Below are 14152 nucleotides of genomic sequence, written 5' to 3'. Positions count from 1 at the left end.
CTGACCCATATCCCCTGAACAGGTCCTGTAGATTTACAAAGCCACAGAACACTAACTACTGCTACTACAACTCCACACACACAACCAGTCACTGGTCTATCTGTTAAGAGTATTAACATCTTAGGAGACTCCCAGTCCAATTCAATTATCCTGTAGGTGTACCACTTAAATAACTTAGAGCAGCCATTTGGAGCCCATGCTGAATGACATTTTGTGGGAGAAACTATGTTTGTAGCTTACACCTTCACCTCAAACCGTTCACTAGGAATAACGAAAATTAGTCCGCTAATGACTGCATATCAAATTGTTATTTCAGCCATTTGACTGAAAACAACATTCCCTCACCATAACTGAATAAACTGTCCATATTTCTAATAGTGTACATAAATTCTGGGGTTTGAACACATTAGGGTATACATAGATCATAAAACTAGACTACTGTGGATGACAAATATCTACAGAGATTTGAAGTACATTGGTTCAGTTAATTTTTTAAGATATTTTGATTATGTGGCTACTTACTTTGAATGAAGAAGAAGATTTTGTTAAATTGCTATTAGTTTTTTTTAATCGTGTGTCTGTTCCCTTCCCTGTTCTACATGGGTGATGTCTCAGCTTTTTCTCAGCTGCCGTATCATTTCCTGTACATACACAAGTGAAACAGGAAGGCGTGTCTCCCTCGCTGATCTACCCCCGCACCCCCCCCCCCCCCCCTTCTCTCTCTCTCTCTCTCCCCATGTGTGTGCCCTATGGGCAGAATTACACTTCAGCAGTTTATATTAAGTCAAACACACACGCACATCTGCACATCCTTCTCTTATTCGGAGATGTCTGGCAACATTAGGCCCAGCTGTTTCAGACAGCATCTGAACAGACCGCTGCTCTGAAAAACAGGTATTGCATCAAGGCAAATCTGCATTTTGTCTATAACACACGGAACAATGACTCACTCCGTCAACGTCACAGCATTTAATAACGATCTCGAGATGCAACCAAAGGGTAAGACAAATGGTAGAGAAACGAAGAAATATGGGGGAATTAGTCGCCGGCGCTGAGATAATTATCTGTGCTATAAACCTTTTAAGTGCATCAGTGAAGTTTTATGGCTATGGTATTAAAGGTTTAGCATGAGTGAAACTTTACAGTTCGTAACACACCGTCGTTTTCAGCTCATAAAAAGGCTAAATTGACCAATGCTACTCATCCACAGAGGGAAAACAGTGACTTCTACCTTTCACCTCTTTCATCTGATTGGTTAATAACTGATGTCATTGACAGACAATAGCAGATGCACAGCAGATGCACAATAGCAGACCCGATCACTGCTGTTGGAGAGCGTGACGGGAGATGTGACCAACTGGGCTACGGTAAGTATGACTGGTGATCAGGGAGGATGGGGTTGAACTGATACGCACACTCCTAATCAGCAAACACTATATCTCGGATTTCAAATTCAACTTTTAAATGAGTAATGGGGATGTGAGACCAAGTCAATGAGAAACTGGGAGCTGAACAGCTGCGTATGGGTTCTGTTTATAGCATTTCCTTGTAATTTCCATAAGTGATTAATCACAGTATGAATAGAGATATGAAATCATTCATGCAGTGCTTCATTTGGGGAAAAAAGGAAAAGAAAAAAAAAAACACACTCACACACGGCCTTATGATCATATGACCTGATCTGTCACATGATGGTTTTGCACACTCATGGTGAAAGTTATGAATTGACTATTGTACACATGCTGATGCTCTTGTAACAGTGAAAATAGGATGGAAGTATGAAAATAACTGTCAGTCATTGGAAACCAGTACAAAATGCAGGATCCGAAAGTGATTACACAATAATGTTCCCTTTGTACCACGGCCATTTCTTTCTTCCTTTCTTTCTTTCTTCCTTTCTTTTTTTTTTTTTTGTCTGTTACATAACTTTCACCAGTCATGCGAGCTCTAAATCCACAGAAGTTCCTCAGTGTGTTTGCAGATATTGTCATTATTCATGCTGACTGCTTTTTATTCATACTTACTGCCTGTTCACACTGTCCCTCCATCTGAAAGAGGGCTCAGATTTAGTGCTCAAAATGGTTTTCGGAAAAAAAAGAAAGAAAAAGAAGTGAATCTGGAGAGTCTTCTGTTCACATTCAGAAGGCACATATAAAGAGAACAGAACTGTGGACCAAAAACAAGCTGAGTTTAGACTAATGTTCCCTTATTGTCTCAATTCAGTTTACTTCATAAAGTTGTGCTTAGGGATGGAGCATTTGTGACTGTGTGAAAATTCAGGTGAGGCATTTTTGCCTGAAAGAGGCTAAGCAAACAGGAAACAGTCAGACAAATCCCATGAGTACATTTAAGCTTTTGTAATACATTTTGTAACAACAATTTCAATTTCCACCACTTGGCGACAGTATAGAGCTCACTGCTGTGGACAAATCAAGACACCATCAACCACAGAGATAGACACACCGTGTAATCTCTTTTACTTGATTTGGTTGTAATTTTCTGCAGCTAGGTCTATATCTAGGTCTCTAGCTATACATCATCAGACTGTAAACTATACGCTACTCTTATTCATGAATATCATTTAAGTTCTTATTCGGGAGGACATGCTTGCTTACCGGTATCTGTCTTTCAACAGAGCAACGTTTTTAGTGGTTGCATACTTCATGACAGGAGTATCAAACACAACATCTGTTGTTTTACATTACTGAAAAGCCTCCTGTTGACCTACGATAACAGCGATAGCGTCATCTACAGACAGATGTTAACGGTAGACTATACTGCCGTGAATACATATCACAACTGCTGCACTGTTTTACTCTGAGTGAAATTCGTGTCTGGTGATGCTGACTCATAATGAATTGTCTCTGTAGTCTTTTAAATCGAAGTCTTATTTTCGTTGCTTAAATGGCCTAGCTGACTTGCATTATCGTGTCGTGTTACTTGCTTTAATGTATGACTTCGAATGGAGAACGCTCTCTCAAATGGTCTCTTTATCGGTGATCTTTAATGAACTCATTCAAATAATTTCACAAAATAGCAAGGCAGTCACCAGCACCGTGAATGAAAAAAAATGCTATAGTATAGCCATAAACAAAGAAATCCAGTGCTAATTATACGACATGATGATGCTGATCAAGAACAGAGGTTGCAGTCACATATTCACTTGCTACATCTTACAAAACCTACTTTATGAGGAAGTTTTAAAGTGTTCAGTGAAAATGCATGTAAAATATGAAATATTCTCGTGGACAATGAGGTAAGTGATCCTTTTCGTACACGGTTCCTTTTCCGGACGTGTGTTAGGTATCACAGGATACCTGAAAAAGGCTATGACTTTGCAAATGTAGGTCAATTAAGTAATGGCGCAATTTTGTTTAAAGACCACTAGAGGGAGAATGTCAGGTCAAGTAAACGTGTATGCACTGAAACAAACGTGGGGACGCCATTTTTACTCCTAAAACATGATGGGGACACACTAGTTGTTAGCTCACAGAAACTGAACGCAAGGATGAAAAGAGGCAGTGGAAGCTAAGCTTATGGAAGCAGCATGTCCTAAGTACACACCGTCAGCAACGATGACAGTTGTTCTTGCGTCAGAGGCAACCAATCATGTGATTGGCCGAAAGCTGTTGAGAAAGGCGGGATAGGGAAGGTCCCGACGTCTAATATGTCTGAAGAGCATGCGTGGAGATACATTCTGTAGCCGTGTCAATACTGATGTCCGTGTGTGAGCTATGTAAGAAACGGAGTCATACTGTAGCCATTACCCCGTCGTACAGCACATGTACGGCTTTCTTATGAAAATAGTCATATTCCGATAAAGTAGCAAGACTGAAGTCAGTCGTTGTTTGTTCTTAAACGTGTTTCGATTTAGGGGAGGGCACTGCTTTATTACAAGGGCTGCCTATTACATGCACCAAGAGGAGACCAGACAGTGATATTTACAGAAGAGGAAAAGGGTTCCTTCTCTGTTTCCTTCCTGGACAGGTGAGAACAAGATGAATATTTACCTAAGAGCTAAGCTTTATTCTCAAATGTATGACAAGGTAGGACATCATCTCATAACTGTACGTTAACCGGTTGAGATGAATGCCGCGTCGTGGACTCAACCGCTATGCGATGAAGAGGTTAACTGCGTTAGAATTGCCAGATCCACCTCATATTACATTTCTTTTTAACGACACTGTCTGTAATTTATAAACGCGTAGTTCTTTCTTTATCGAATACTATAACGTTATCTTCAATGTTTTGTTATTCTTGAATACCCTTGACTCGACAATTCCGCCGAGCAAGCGGATGAACAATGCTGAGCACTTGCTCGTTGTCAGAACCATGTGTTCTTATCAACCGCTGAGGTGAATTCAGTGTACAGCTATGCAGATGTTGGACACACGCAACGTCTTTGTAGCTCCAGGTTACTAATTATATACTGTCTGTTCTGTATCAGTTTCAAACACATCGTGTTTTTACCCGATTTGCCTTATCGCTTGATCGATATTTTCTTTTTCACGTTACACCTGCGTCAGAGAGGAAACAAGATCTTTTGGTAAAAAGTGACAATTATTGGTAGGCTAAGACGTCACTGGCTTTCATGAAGTTTATAATACCGAGGTGTGTCTAATTTTGTTAATAGCCCCACGCACTGTAGTGCAATTCAAGCACACTCTTTAGAGTACAGTGTTGTAAGGTTCGTAACTCTTACCTAATCAGCGGTAGTGTATTAGTCACCTATCATTTGAACCGTGGTTGGCATCATTTATGTTTATTTCCCTACAAAAAGGCCATGGACTAATTACAGGCTTTTAAATTTCGGTTAAGGGTATCTTGTCATGTGATCAGATTAGATCGGACGGACTAGTGAGTCAATATATCGACTGTAGCTAGTCAAAACTTACACGTGACCAAGATTAGTGCTACTGGGCCAGAATTACCTCAACCCGAACACAGGGTTTCTGGAAAGAATAGAATGGTGTTTAATAACAGTAAAGTATCCAATGCTTAGGATATGTATGCTTTGAAACATATTATCCGAAACCGTTTTGTTTAAAGACTGCTTGTTTGTAATGTTATAGTCGTGTCATAGGCTATCATAAAGTTGAAACGAACGTTTGATGACCATTCAACATCTTTCCGAGTAACACGTGAGTTACCCATATTCATTGTATCACAACTACAATAGTCTTTTAAGAATTAACAGACTAGTAATTTGTAGGTTACTGTCCCTCAGGAAGATGATTAGGGTGAATTCTTGCCCAGAGCTCTATACATCAGATTTCTAGACTTGATGTCCTAGGTGGAATCCTGAACAACACTGATCCACTCCCTCTCCTGGTGACTCGATAGACATGAAACTGTTTGGGATACCACTCTACAATAATTCACTATAATGCTACAATGTATATATGTGTGACATATATACACACACGTGCACGCGCATATAAATATACATATGTGTGTGTTTTTGTTTGTATATGTGTGGATATTTGTAAACCGTATATTAATAGAATGTAGGTAGGATATACTTGAGACTGAGAATCTGGTATAGCAGTGCAGAGCTTCCCAAAATAACCCAAGCACACCCCCCCCTCCCCCCCGTCTAATAAGGTTAAGTGAAACTCTGTGTAAAGAGACAGAACTGTCAAGACAAAGTCAAACCCTGTTTCGGATAACTGGAGCCCATTTAAAGTAGCCCAAATCTATCATACAGACAGGATCTTTCAAACCCCACACAGAGATGGTGGTTTCTGTCTTCGACTATAAAGACTTGATGTTTTAGTTCTTATTGACAGATGGCGTCTACACTCTTAGAGCATATTTTACTGGGTGAATCATCTCTAAAGAAGAACTGTGTTGAAAACAATCGCTGCTGATTGCGTTGAGAAGATTTTTAAAAGATACCGTGCCCTGAGATGCAGAAAAGAAACCAGTCATGGAGAAAGTATGTGAAAGGAACTAAACTATTTGAAAGAAGTGAAACCATCATCATTTGATTTATCCAGAAATTATTCAGGGTTTTTTTTTTTCTTTGTGTGTGTGAGTGTGTTTCACGCAAACCCGCTGTCGCACTGGGCCAAGTCAATTAGAGAAACCAGAGGAAAAAGGACTTCAAGATAAATTGTGAAATGCCATGTCTCTTTTTCCTACGACCAAGTTATTGAGTTTACAGGAAAATTGACTGAGAAATCCACAGTTTCCTTGCATTTCAGTCAATATAGGAATCATTCGTCTACCCAGTGTAATGTCTAATATAACAATATCATTCTAATATATGGATAATTTCAACAGTAGTCAGTACTGCAAAGTAGTCTAACGGTCATTCAGAGTCTGCAAAAATTCTCTATGCTTTAAGATATTTCTATGTCCATACATTTTCATAAACAAGACATTCTGAAGCAAACAAAACAAAATGGACAAAAATATGGCGATCAGATCAATGTCTGCTGAGATCACATGCTGATAATGTGTCATTAATCATTTATCAATTGCTGATTCACTGCACATGATGTCAGAAAGTAGATCAGGACACGATCTCGACCAGTATCGAACCGCCAGCCACAGTTATAACCATCAGATCTGTGGGTCGATTTTCAAACGAGAAACCAGCCGGCCGTCTCCTCGGAGGTTATTTCATCTTCTGACTCAGCGAGTCCTATTGCACTGACCGGCTAGCGTGTGTCACTGTCAACAAACCTACTGAGCGCAAAAAAAAAAAAAGAAAAAAAAAAGGCAGAATATATGAATGTTATGTAATATAATACAGTCACTGAGGAGTGTGTTAAGCTCTGTGTCCTATTTATTTATGTCCTTGTTTCTTTATTTATTTAAATGATTTATTTTCTGCCGGTTGGCTGATAACTGTAGTATGTCACGGAAATGATGTTCTTTAGCTTGGAGCTGTATTAGACCTTTCATAGTTCACTGCAGTTATCAGAATGGTTTAACCCATTCTCTTTCTCTCTCTTTCTCACTCTCTCTCTCTCTCTCTCTCTCATTCTCTAATAAAACACCTTAAGTCAGAACTTGATTTTGAAAACAGCTGTCAAGAACCTTGTCTTCTTCTTGACTTTTGTCACATTTTCAAAGCAAATCCTCAGTATCAAAGTCTCTCCCTCAGCCTAGAGTTCTTAAGCTGAAGGGCTCATTAACGCTTAGGACAAGCCCGCTCCGAGTGGTGGAGTTCCTCACATCTGCTCAGTAATCACGTGATCTAATGGACAGGCTTCAGAACGCTTCTCATTAATGTTGACCACACCATCACTGGTTCGAACGCTCTTTTCATTGCCACTTATCTTAAGTCGTTATTTGACTGAGGTAAATTTGAATCCCCATTTGTTTTTTGTTGACTGGTCGTGTGTTTGTGTGTGTGTGTGTGTGTGTGTGTGTGTGTGTGTTTGCAGTGCTGTCATAGGATCAGATTTCGTTTTGAAGAGTGTCAGGTGGTGCTCCTGTTTCAGTGTGCTGGGTCTCCATCTCTCTCTCTCTCTCTCTCTCTCTGTCTCTCGGTCTCTCCCCTCATTTACAGTACTATAAGTTCTAGTCATCGTTCAAACACGCACACGCACATGCACATACATGCATACACGCACATATGCATATGCTAACACACCAACACCTGGCTCCATTACGCATTCTTTATATTTCTAAATTTTGCTTTAAAGCTTAGTTCAGTGGAGTTAATTATATTTGATTTTTAATAGTATCTTTGTAATATCATTTTGTTTATTGTTATCCAACTAACTAGAAGTTGAGGAGGGAAACAATGATTCACCTTCATGCTTATATCACCCTTCCAGCTTATGTCACATGTCCCGTGTCATCTCATGTTCAGGTGTAAGGTTTACATCAAAACTCATTCAGACTATGGACTGTCCATCTCTTTACTTTCCCACAGAGTTGTTCTAGCCCGCTGTGTTGTTGACCATATTACCAAACTACCACGTTATCTTACACAACAGCTGACTGCGAAGTCACGTACCTTATCGGTTTTTCAATCTGACAATGAGTCAGTAATAACGAGGTTTCGGGATGTGGGGGGTATCCTTGTCTTTTCTCCGCGAGTCTTGCGTGGAGGAAAAAAAAAAAACTCTGAACCAAAACATTTTCTTCGCAAAATCATATAAACAAAATTAATCAGTAAATCCAAGAGAGATAAAAGAACGCTGGCTTTTGGAATCATGAACAAAATCAAAGGAAAGGAAACGCACACATCACTCTATGCAACGTGAAGTTTAATAAATCAACGTTTGTGCCGGCAGGCTTTTGACGTCACATACACGACAAAAATAGGATCATATGTTTTAGACCACTGTTTTACGGAACCAAATTACTTTTTCTCGTACAATGCCCTTTTGGAAAAATTTAAATTGAATGAAAGTGTTGTTTTGACGTTAAACTGACGATAGAGACTCGTTTTTCATCGCGATGTGTGACTCACTCCAGGAACCGCGTCTTTTAATGGGTTTATATTAGGTTTCGTTTGCCGTTAAGCTAATGGAACAACACGGAACGCACGCCACGTCTGACATTTCGTCTGGGGCATCGTGCTGTCTGTGGTGAAAAATGTGACGATTTAAGGCTAACTGTGACTTTTCTGTATGAAGACAAACAACACTTGGCTTCTCTTTGTAATGGGGGCCAATGGAAGGAGTTAATTATCCGGCCTTGAATGGTTGGCATTTCGTGTAAAGCAAAGTGCACTGATGAGGAGTCCTCTGTGTTTTATCACTGTTATCTTGTTATAGTTCTCTCAGGAAAGGCTGGAGAACCAGGCACAAAATCTACTCTGGCCTCCCAATGCATAGGCACTGTGTGATTACCCTCCACGTAGTACACAACAGGCACATTAATAAGTTTTAAATAAACTGTTTCTTGTAAGTTTGTACTTTTGTTTGAGGGGTTACATGGATCCTTTCGTTCAGTGTTATTTACATGCTTGTTCCAGCACACACACAGCCCAGTTGAGCTTTAGGATTAAGGTGCAGTTTAGACATGACTTCGTGGTTCTTGTAAGTTATCTCTGGGGGCTTTTTAGGGATTGTCCAGCAGAAGCTGGGTTTCAGTGAACCGACCAGATCAGAGAGAGAAATGAGGCATCCCTAAAGCATGCCTCAGGCCTCGTCAAAGCCTCTTAGGCAAAGGCTATCTCTTATGCCAAGACTGGAAATTGAACTTCCAATCTGATAATGGAAAAGTTGCAATCTCAAGTCTTGCGTCGACTTGGGAGAGGAAAAAAAAAATTTTCCAGGCATTACACCAGTTCCTTTGACCCATCGACCTCATAAAAGGCCCGTAACTTTTGTGGAATAATATCCATTAGCCTCTTACAAACCAGCAGTCAAGTAATAAAACTAATATTCAGTAGTGCAGTAATAAGACTTAAATGAGCTAGCAAAAGAAAAAAAGGATTTTTTTGTTTCTTGGTCTGTTCAGATATTCTAATCCAAATTGCACTGTAGCAGAGCGTTTTACAGCATCATATACCGAATAAATGTTACTAGATTCTTTTTTGGTCACTACACTTGTCCTTTTGACCCATCTGTCTCGTGACCCTTAGGGGTAGACGGAGGGTCTTAGTGAGAACAGAGTGCTGGTGCATTTGCTTTTTACCAAGCCGAGCTGATACCAGCTGAGTTTGGGCTGTATATTGATCCCTATTGATTCCAAAGATGTGCTTCCACAAAAAAAAAAAAATAATAACCTGAGATATAGTACCAGATTTTTTGTTAATTGACTGTCGTGTGTGTTGAAACTAAAACATACATTGATTGCTGTAACACAGTATAATAGATTCTTCACATGTTTATACGATTCATAATTCATATTTATAATGGATAAAAAGCAATCCTGGCTGATTGCCATTTCATGAAGAAAAAAAAAAAAGTCCATCGAGACCAGTTGCCACACATTAAGGGTAAACCGCAGTAGTACCACGCAGTCATCATTTTTCAAACAAAAAGAGGTTAATTCTTTAATAATGAAAATTTACAGAGAGCGGACGGCTGTTAATGAAAGCCAGACTTTAATCTCATTGGTGGGCTAATATGTTTCAGCAGAAATCTGATCGGTTCCTTTACGGCGCTCAGGCACAACGTGTCCTCCTGCAGGTTCCTCTGACTCTTAATTAAGTTGATTTAAACGTGTCTTTACACGCCGCGAGACGCTGCCATCCGTTCCCCCCGCGGACGTTTTTGCCGACGAAGCGCAAAACGGGCTCTCTTTTTTTTTTTTTTACGGCAAGACGCGCAAAAGACTCGGCGCTGTCGCGTTGTTCATCCTCTGCCTCCTCCTGATAACGCACTGTACCGAGCTAAGGCGCTCCCAGCCTCCTGGGGGGGGGGGGAGGGGGGGGGGGGGGTACATGAGAATCCAAATGAATGTTGTCTATTGAGATAAACCGCGTTAAATGAATGCCCTCTGTCACCCGCTGGGCACTCAACTGTGCATTCATGAGCCCCTCGCTGTGTCTGGAGCCGCCGTCTTGTGATGTCGCGGCCATTGAGGTGCCGCGGTTATTGTCGCCGGGGGGCTGGACCTCCCGTGGAGGCGGCTAATTAAAAAAGTGCATATTTACATGAATTAGCTAGAAATGGAAGAATGCGTAGTCATGGTTTTGGAAAGGTCGCCCTCCAACCCCCTCCCCGGGAGACTCTTAGCTATGTAACCCGACTGAAAGTCTTTAGTTGTAGGGCCCACGGTAGTGAATCAGAAGCGGCCCGCCTTATCTTAGCCATCTACACTCTTTATGACTTTGCTACGGTAGTCATGGAAACCACTCCACTGGGAATCAACAGAAAGGATACTTGTCTTGACTTCACCGCTCTGACGTTTTTTAATTATGTGTATTGCTGTCATTACTGTAATCTCGATTCATGTATGTATACACGTAGGTACGTAGAACACACCTTCATTTTCTCACAGTCCTGATCACACACCCATCGAGTTAAAACGAGAAACAGAATTCTGTTTTTCGCTAATATTTATTCATGTGCCCAAGAGGGAATGTGTTGTATGATAGGAGCTTCGTTCTCCTGTCACAGAATGTAATAAGCAGACAGTAATAATCAGGTAATAGAAGAATGAGGCTTTCAAACAGAGAAGGAAAAGAAAATATGAAGTCCCTACTGATGTTTTCTGTGTCGTTTATTTGGAGACAAAAGAGATTTATCTCAGTTTTTTTTTTTTTTTTTAAATCATTACAGTCAATTTCAGTCATGTTCCTGATAGAATGTTTGCGTACTGACATAATAGTCAGTACATTCCGTTCCTGTTTGTGAAAGGGAATAAGCTGGTGTGTGTGTGTGTGAGTGTGTGTGTGTGAGAGAGAGAGATATATAAAGGATATGGGGATGAAGAGAGGGAATGAATGTTGTCCAAATGACTCGCCTATAGAACATGTCATAACAGCACTTTCCAAATGACGCTATACCTAATCGGGTTAGGATAGTAAAGGGTGTGGATTCTGTTCCCATCATTTGGTGAAACCCTTGTTTTTTAGGGTTTTTTTTTTGTTTTTTCTCAAAGAAGCCTTAATTGTAAAAGATAAAAAGGTGAAAGCCAACATATTTTAAGTTATCTCGAGAGAAACGTAAGCACTGATGTAGTCACAATTCCGCACACAGATATGTTTCATGTTGTTCCTCCTACATCTGTCCGGTTAACAGAATCCCAAATTGCTTTTGGTTTTCAGACACCTGTGCCTACTTCTCATTTCTCTGTAGTAAAAGATTTTGCGAGAGCTCTTTTGAAAAGGGGACATGGAAAAAGGACCAAGATCACTCCCGTTGTCGGGATGACCGAAAACGTCCGAGCAGAAACGATGTGAGACACGGAGGAAATGTAGACACGCACTCGTGGAGAGCACCCCCACCCACCCACCCCACCCTCCTCAGAAACCCTCCCAGATGTTCAATACAGCTCCTCAGCCATTTTGTTACAACTCAAGTTTTTTTTGTTTTTTTTTTTCAGCCTCAGAGCAAAAGTTGAGTCCCACTGACTTATGTAAGACCAAAAAGTGTAATAATCTAATATCAAAGAAATGAGAAGTAAGGATGAGTGGGAATATGATATAGGGACTGAACAGAAGGGGTAGTAATCTGAAGATGATGAAAAGTTGTACATATAGAATATATTTTATTTTCCGGCGACTTTTCAAATGATGTGACAGAAATTCCGCTTCCCACCCCGGGAGCGTTGAGCTGGTCAGACACTTCATCTCATCTCATTCCGTCCTTTTTTTTTTCTTTTTCTTTTTCTCCTACTTCTCCCTCATTCTCCATTTTTCTCATTCTTCCTAGTTCCCCGCTGTGCCTCCTATTCCTGTTATTTCTCTCTCCTTATTCACCCGTTTTCTTTTCCATTTTCTCCTTTCTTCCTTTCATTCTTTTTTCAGCTTCTCCCTTCTTTTCTTGTTAACCGTTATCCTGTGTGTGTCTCCGCCTCCCTCTGAAACCACGACACGTTCTCCGTTCTCCGTTGACGCGTACCTGTTCTCCGTTTACATCGCTGACGTTAATGAAGGATGTACTACCTCTGCTCATTCAGCCTCTCCTCTTTCATTGCTGCACCCTCATCTATCCTTCCATTCTCTCTCTCTCTCTCTCTCTCTCTCTCTTTCTTTTCTTCACCATCCTCTGGGCCTCCCCCCCCCCCCCCCCCGCACATGTCCTCTGAAATTCGACCCTGCGCTCTCCCATCACGCCTCTGACCTCTGGTGACCTCTCACCGTTTTAGCTTGCCCTTGCACGTGGAGCGGCTGAAAAGTCAGTGGGCGGCTCAGTTTCGGCGACGTCGTAAGCTTGTCTTTTCTTTTCTGCGCTCTTGTAATCTGCTCTTCTGTGTTCGGCCAGGACTGTTATTAAATGTCAAATATTTATTCTTGAAAGCTGTTTTTTTTTTTTTTGTTTTTTTGTTTTTTTTCCCCCGTCCATTGGGTTTGGTATAGTGTCAGCGGTCGCCCAGAGCATTAGCTCATCTCTTCTATTGCATCAGAATGAACACAGACGGAACTTTGAGTGTGTGTGTGTGTGTGCGCGCGCACGTGTCTCTGTGTGTTTGTGTGTGTGTGTGTGTGTGTGTGAGAGAGAGAGAGATTTGATGGGAATCTTTTTTTTTTTTTTTGACAATCGAAGATTTCAGAATTCATTTGAAACGAGATCTTCCGACGCTTTGGGATTTGATCCTGCTCCTCAGACAGTCCATTTTAACATTTACTTACAAAATGGTGAAAGAAAATGTATAGTGACCTTGCATTTGTCCTTTTTAAACCCCCCCCCCCCCCCCCCCCCCAGTCAGATAATAAAGAGAACAAACACAAGACTCTGTATGCTCTCTGTCTCACACACACGCACGCACGCACTCTCACTCACGTGTACTCACACACTTATACAAGCATGCATTTTTTTTTTAAGCTCTTAACATGTGTTTGTGTTAAGATTACGCTGTGGGACAATCTTAACGTAAAGAGATTACATCCAGTTCTTCTGGATGTAAGCAAACAGTCAGAGGTCAGGCCGCAGGAAGTGTATATTTTAGTCATCCGAAAAGGCTCCTGCAACCTTTTAGGGGTGAAAATCTTCATAGAAAAATAGTTTGAACAAAAACCTATCGAACGGTTACGTTGTTTTTTTTTTTAGCAGAGGGGCCGGTCCGCAGAGTTCAGTTTCCGTCAGGGCATCTGAACCGCTATTTTACAGCTTAATTACAAATGTACAAAAACTTCTGCTTGCATGCAGATGTGGATGAAATGCTAAAAATGTCATTCTTCCTGAAATAGTAGCCTGCTTAAAGTAAGTATATGATGTTTATGTTAGGAATTGTTTAAAAAAAAAAAAAATTATAGTCTTTAATCTTAGGAGTAAATTGGGAGTCGTTCGTGGTCTGACTGTTAAAGATCCTTTAATAAGTGTGGACCAGAGCAGCAGCCGCTGCCATGCCTATGAGGAACATAACTGAAGTGATCCACGCAGCACTAAGTGGACTTCTCCTCACAGTAGCTTCACTCTGCCACAGTCTAGTTCAGCTGACAGACCTTGGGACAGACCTTACAAAAAGAGGACACGCTTACCAGCCTGGAACACTGTGTTTTTTCTGTTGTTATCGTTTTTTTGTTTTTTTTATCCCTTTTCTTTCTTTTTTTTTTTTTTCTTAAACAATT

The sequence above is a fragment of the Chanos chanos genome, chromosome 1 (assembly GCF_902362185.1).
Source record: "Chanos chanos chromosome 1, fChaCha1.1, whole genome shotgun sequence".
Classification (NCBI taxonomy): Eukaryota; Metazoa; Chordata; class Actinopteri; order Gonorynchiformes; family Chanidae; genus Chanos; species Chanos chanos.
This window is presented reverse-complemented; position numbering follows the sequence as displayed.